Source organism: Miniopterus schreibersii (genome assembly GCF_964146895.1).
Source record: "Miniopterus schreibersii genome assembly, chromosome: X".
NCBI lineage: Eukaryota > Metazoa > Chordata > Mammalia > Chiroptera > Miniopteridae > Miniopterus > Miniopterus schreibersii.
In genome coordinates, this window is record NC_138104.1 from 68,515,471 (window position 1) to 68,522,402 (window position 6,932).

Consider the following 6,932-nt stretch of genomic DNA (forward strand, 5'->3'; position numbering starts at 1 on the left):
CCATACAATTTCACCCATTAAAAGTATGCAATATGCAATTCAGTGGTTTTAGTAATTTCAGAGTTGTGAGAACATCGCCATGGTCAGTTTTACATTTGCATTACCCCAAAAAGAAACCCTGCACCACTTAGTAGTCACTCCCCATTCACCTTCTGAGCCCCTGGCAATCACTCATCTATTTTCTTTTTCTGTGGATTTAGACATTTATATGAATGGAATCATAGTATGTGGCCTTTTTCACTCAGCATAATGCATTTGAGGTTCAACCACATAATATTTGACAACTTTTTTTTTTTTAATCTTCATCTGAGGATATTTTTTCCATTGATTTTCAGAGAGTAGAAGGGAAAGAGAGAGAGGGAGGGGGGGAGAGGGAGAGAGGGAGAGAGAGAAACACTCCAGAACATGCCTCGATGCCAGGGATGGAGCCTGCAACTGAGGTACATGCCCTTGGCCTGAATCAAACCCAGGACCCTTCAGTCTGCGGGCTGACGCTCTAACCACTGAGCCAAACCAGCAAGGGTGAACTTGATTTCTTTTTAAGACCATGGAATAGTCCATCCTCTGTATAGACCACATTTTATCTGTTCATCACATGATGGACATTTGAGTTGTTTTCACTTTTTGTTTATCATGAGTAATGCTAAGAACATTTGCATTAAGTCTGTCTGTGGATATATGATATATAGGGTGTCCCCAAAAATGTATACACACACTTTGAATAATTATAAAGGCAGTGTTTATTAAAATACATTTCATTTTCAAAATTGAGCTATCATCTGTTATATATAGTATGTATACATTTTTGGGGGGGCACCCCATATATTTTCACTTCTCAGGTGTGTACAAACCTCACAGTGGAATTGCTGGGTCATATAGTAAATGTTTACCCTTTTGAGTATCTCTGTGTGTGTGCATTTAAACAGATTTGTGAGGAGTGAATGAGACAATGCTGTGACAAGAACACAGACAAACCAGAATGTGTGGCCATGCACTAGCAGCACATTTGCTTGAATTCAGGTATAAAATAGCCCCATCTGGTAATATCTACAACAGAAATAGTGTAGATAAGGTCCATGATTAAAGTGCCATTCTGAAAGCCTGAATTCAGGCCCCCATAGATGCTGGGAGAGGGCAGTAGGACCTATCTGACCTATCTACCATGGCTCCTCTCAGTAATAGGCACTGAGAGGAGCCATGACCACTCAGAAAAGGAGTGCCCTTATCTCCAGCTTGGCCCAGATGTAGCCCCTGAGTAAAGTAGCTGGGGGAGGGGGCAGGCACACACTAAACTGGTATAGGCACTGAATGTTCCTTAATTGTTCTGGAGCCATGGACCCTCGCACCCTTGCCTCTGAATCCAGAATGCTTACTTTCCGCTATAATTTCCTTCCATGGAAGAGCAGTATGCAGGGAGGGTGGCCCGGTGCTTGGCTTTCATCCCCAGTTCGGCTACTTGTTTGGGTGCTGGGGCAGTGACTAAGTAACCCACTTTGTTTATCTGTAAAAGAGGATGCTGGTGCTCATGATGGCAATAGTATCTATCTCATAGGGCTGTGGTCAGGATTTTGGAAATATCCCCATTAAGAGCCGCCCTGCCTTCCTGGCCAGTTTCTCTTCTCCAGCTGCTGTCTCGGCCCTCAGCCCGCCCCAGCCCCTTCCTGGTCTCACTGGGATTGTCCAAGGGCCCAGCGGAGAATCAGGCTCATCTTTCTCCTCCGTGGCCAGCCCAGCCCTCCCCTGCAGCCCTAACTGCTCGCACTCCCCTCCGAGCTGCCTGTGCTTTAGTGGTGCGCCCTCTACCCACCATTTGACACTGCTTCGCGGGGACGGCGCCCCGCCCGCGCTTGCCTCCGAGCACGCCAATCAGCTTGTGGGCTGCGGTCCAGGCCGCGTCATTGGGTTTTGTTCCGTCACTCATTGGGCCTCAGCCAATCAACGCTGCCGGCGATAAGCTGGGTGTGGAGGGCAACACCAAACGAGCAAACTACCCACCAGCCTGAGGGTGGAGGGGGACTGGTTGTGCGAGTCCGGGCATTCCTGAGAAGAGGGCTAGGCAGCCACCCTGGTCCCCAGGAAAGAGATGGACAAGGGCGCTGCTTCTAACAGCAGGCTGACCGGCGGTGGAGGACAGAGGTATGGCCAGAGGAAAGAGGACGCTAGGGTGAAATGGGGTTGGAGGTGTGATGGCGGTGCGTAGGGGTAAGCGTACAAGGGAGGGGAAGGTAGTAGTGGATGGAGGTCCAGGTAAGGGTGGTGGCGGATGTGTGATGGTGTGGAGGAGAACATAGTGGGCAGTGGTGAAGGTAAGAGTGGTGGAGGGGTGTGCATCCCAGGCCCTCCTAGACTCCTAAAGGGAAAGGAAAATGATGCAGAGATTCAGAGATCCAGAGCAGATGGAGTCTGGCAGCTGAGTTCTCCGGGTACAGCATGTGAGTACACCAGGGGGTGCAGCGGCAGAGATGAAAAAGATCCTGCCCTTACTCTATGCCTGTTCCACTGGAGCATGCTGTAATTGGACCCTAGTTTTGGGTCTCATGGCAACAGGCTGTGGTTGCAGAGGATTTCAAGGACAATGAGTGTCCTATTGCAAGGCACCTGCTCAAGTGAAGTAATGACACAGTCCTCCAGCAATGAAACACCAGTCCCAAGACACAGGAAAGCAGCCTACTTTCACCAGAAGGGGAGGCTCAGAGGGACTGGGGGCTTCGTGATGGCCAGCTTCAATTGAGGCCAACCAGATGTCCCAATTCCACGTTTTAGGATCCCTCTCCTCCAACCGCTGCTCTACCTTTCACATGAGAAATATGGAGACGCTGCGAATTCAAGTGACATTGGGATTCTGTAAGCCACACAGCTAAACACTGTATTTGATTTTCAGCACTGTCAGCCCTGCAGATACAGAAGTATGGGAATATTTAAGGCTGTCATTGAGGTTCTCTGCTTGTCATAGTGTGACTTGAGCAGAGAGAAAAGGAACCGAAGCTTGAATAAAAGGGTTGGTTACTCAGGGGTCGGACAACTGAAGGTGCAAAAAGGGATACCAAAGTAACAGATAATACAGGAAGAATCTGCCACCCCTAGAGAAAGGGGGAGAAGGGAGGAGGTGTCATCAGAAGCCTAGAAGCCAGGATGAGGGACGTTGAAGACCCAGAGCCCAGATCTCTGAGGAGGGGCTGCTGTAATTTTTCAGGGGAAGCAGCATCATCAGCTAAGAGAGGGAACAAGGCAAGAGGTAATTCCCAAGGCACCATCTTCAGGTCACTAGTTCTTTGGTGGCATCTCTTTGTGGCTTAATCCATTTGTTGAGATTTTTATTTCAGTGATTATGTGTTTGTACTTCTAAGGTTTTTGTGTGTTTTTTCAAGTCGGCCTATGTTTTGAAAAGTATTATCTTTTTGATTCCTTCTTTTGTATCTTTATTTCATCGTGTGTCAGAAGCCATTGAAGATTCTGGGAGTTGGAGTAGCCTTATATGACAATACTGAAAACAATTTCTAAATATCCATGAGAACTGCTTTCTGGTCTCATGAGAATTCGAAGGTAATATCAATCTGTGTTTCTTAAGTGCCCCCTTCTTAAAAGGTGATTCTCTTTCTCACGCTCACTTCCTAAAGTGCTGGCCCAAGGCCTGGGGGATACTCACCTGGGCATCACCCCTGACACCTTTGGGACATACTGATGTGCCACACGCATGAGCCGGGAATCTGTGAGGAAGGGAGCAAGCCAGGCTGCAGAGCATAGCCCGCAAAAGGGGGTCAGGCTTGGAGCCCAGTGTCCTTGATCCACACCCTGCCTTGGCCACTTGCTAGCTAGTGATTCAGGACAAACCACTCAACCCTTATTTGTCCTGTTTTCCTCATTTCCACCTCTGGAGACTAGGAATAACACTGCTACCCACCTCCCAAGGCTGCCAAGGGGATGGGATGCATGAGTCCAGGCACATAGCAAACACTCCCAGCCATTACTGAAAAGTACGTTATCTGGCCTCTGACAGTTATGCTCTGGGAACGCTGACAGGGCTACTCCTCTTTTTTATTTTTTAAAACTTATTTAAAAATTTTTATTTATTGATTGATTTTAGAGAGAGAGAGGGAGGGGGAGAGAAACATCAATTTGTTGCTCCACCCTTTCCATGCATTCACTGGTTGACTCCCACACATGCCCTAACCAGGGATCGAACCTGCGCCCCTGGTGCACTGGGGCAATGCTCCAACTAGCTGAAGTACCCGGCCAGGCCAGGGTCAGTCCTGTCCTTGACGAACCTGCTAATTTTCCATGAAGGTGGGCAGTGTCTTCAATTTTAGATTGCCGACCCATCTTCAGCGGGGCCTCTGGGAGTCCTGGGTGGGAATCCTGTGTGAAGTGTCCACTTCAGAGAGGGCGGGTTTGCTCTGCCAGAAGCCCAGCAGTACTACCAGGACAGGGGTAGTTCCTCTCAACCAGGGGCTCACCGAAGCCCCTCTGTAGCCAGTAAAGGCAGGCCGTGCTCATTGATGTTGTGGGTGGTCAAATTCTTGGCCCTGCTCACTCAGAGCCAGGCTGAGATGGACTTGCTTCTTTTCTTTTTTCTTTTTTTTTTTTTTTCTTTTTTAATACATCTTTATTGACTTCAGAGAGGGGAAGGGACAGGAAGAGAGAGAGAGAGATAGAAACGTCAATGATGAGAGAGTCATTGATTGGCTGTCTTCTGCACCTCCTGACTGGGGATCAGGCCCGCAACCCGAGCTTGTGCCCTGACCGGGAATCGAACCATGATCTCCTGGATCCTAGGTTGATGCTCAACCACTGAGCCACGGTGGCCAGGCTGGACTTGCTTCTTTTCATAACTCTGTCTTTCCTTTTCACCCTGGAGGTATTCCTTTAAGAGCACTGGTTTTAGGTGAGATCTCAGTTCTGCTCTCTCACCTTCAGAAGTCCATTAACTCCGAGTGACTTGGAAACCCAGCCTGGCAGCACCTGGCTGGGCCCCAGCCCCCCACTCACTCCTCTGTTTTTAATTTGATATGTCCCCAGGGACTTCCCTCCCTTACATCCGGGCCCCCTGTGAATTTAGACATGTAACTAAACACTTATTGCATATTTCCTTGTCTTTCTCCCAAACTGGACTGCCATCACTGGAGGGCAGTGGCTGGGTGTCTGAGAGACACTGCCCCCAATCCAGACAGCACTGGGTCATGTGACCAACATCCCAGGCCACAGTGATGAGCCAGTAGGCCCACCTGGCAGCCTGGGTCAATGAGCGATTGGCAAGCAGGACTCAGAAAATTCCGCTGCATGTCTCCTCACTCGTCACACATGGGAAGAGGCCTCTGTCTAAGATAAACAACCTAGAAATCAACAAATGAGGGTTTAATACATTTGATCATATAAAAATGTTTAACTTCTTTTTGCCTGGCCAGCGTGGCCCAGTGGTTGAGCATCAACCTAAGAACCAGAAAGTCACGGTTAGATTCCCCAGGCAGGGCACATGCCCGGGTTTCGGGCTCCATCCCCAATAGGGGGCATGCAGGAGGCAGCCAATCAATGACACTCTCATCATTGATGTTTCTCTCTCCCTCTCCCCTCCTCTCTCTGAAATCAATAAAAACATATATTTTAAAAATGTTTAACTTCTGTCCGGCCGGGCGTGGCTCAGCGGTTGAGCATCGACCTAGGATCCAGGAGATTGAGGTTCGATTCTCGGTCAGGGAACATGCCAGGGCTTCGGGCTCCATCCCCAATGACTCTCATCATTGATGTTTCTGTCTCTCTCTCCCCCTCTCCCTTCCTCTCTCTAAAGTCAGTAAAGACATATTTAAAAATAAAATAAAATGTTTAACTTCTTCTTAAAAAATAGAATTTGTATTTTTAAATAAAAATTCATAACAAATCTTTACAAAATTGTCACGCAGAAACACACCGTAGAATAACGTTACATGCTTCATTTACTTAGAAAAAGTTACAGATAAAGTAAAAACAAATAGGTGTCATTTATAAATTCAAGTTTTTTTCTTTGAGCAAAAGAAAGCTCATGTGAAATATCAGACTGAAAACCAGTGAGACACAATGATGTGATGAGGGCTCATCACCTCCCTGAGTGAGGAAGCTCGGAGCCTGGCCTCCCAGGCTGGGGGCTGCAGTGCTGCTTCTCTCTAGCCCTCAGCTTCCATGGGCACCAGGGGAAGACTGGATGATTTCTAAAGCCCTGTGCACCGTGGTCCTTTCATTTCAGAGAACAGTATATCATTATAACCATCAGTTTCCTTTGATTGTAAACGTTGACAGAAAATAACAATGTGCTCAAAAATTTTACTACAAAGGGGACGATGGCTTTTATCGTGACTCTCACCATCTTTGGAAAGTTTCCATTTCAGAAGCTGCTGATTTGGTTCACCTTCCTGGAGATTCCTGCCTTGGGACATTCTCCGCGCACACCAGCACATATGAAGAAACTAGCAGTGCTTCTCCCGAGCCTGAGTCTATGGTTCTGCCCTCATCACGTGGGCTGCGCTGTCTCTGCTCCAGCCCAAACCATCTTTCCCTTTTTTTTTTTATCAGACAGTTTTCATCTCTTTATTTCTCAATCTTGGTACCAGATTTTCTCTGGGACATTGAACAACTGTTGTATGCTTTTACTGTTGGTAGCACACAGTTTTTCCAAATTAAAAAGAAAAAGACAGGAACTAAAAGGTTATGCTTTTCATCTATGTCTGTGTAAACAAACCCAGTAATTACCATAACTCCAACTGTGCTGAAACTCTCCATATTTTAATGCGCACACTGTAGCTCTTGCTACTAAATCTCTGCGTATATCCTGGGGAAGTTAGTCCTGAATTAGGACATAGAAAACCTGGTTAGAATAAAATTGGGCCAAGTTCATGATTTTCATATTCATAAAATTCAAAATCTGTGGGAAAATATGCAATGCTAATTGAATTATCTTCCAGAGT

The 6,932-nt window shown here is 47.1% G+C and overlaps 1 long non-coding RNA gene across 1 annotated transcript; it reads left to right on the top strand.

The window, feature by feature from the left end:
- The first annotated feature begins 1,961 nt into the window (after positions 1 to 1,961).
- On the top strand, positions 1,962 to 6,666 carry LOC308550843. Its single transcript, XR_013997975.1, has 4 exons — positions 1,962 to 2,136; positions 2,764 to 2,844; positions 3,439 to 3,543; positions 6,345 to 6,666. It is a non-coding gene; the product is annotated as an uncharacterized lncRNA (long non-coding RNA).
- The last annotated feature ends 266 nt before the right edge of the window (positions 6,667 to 6,932 follow it).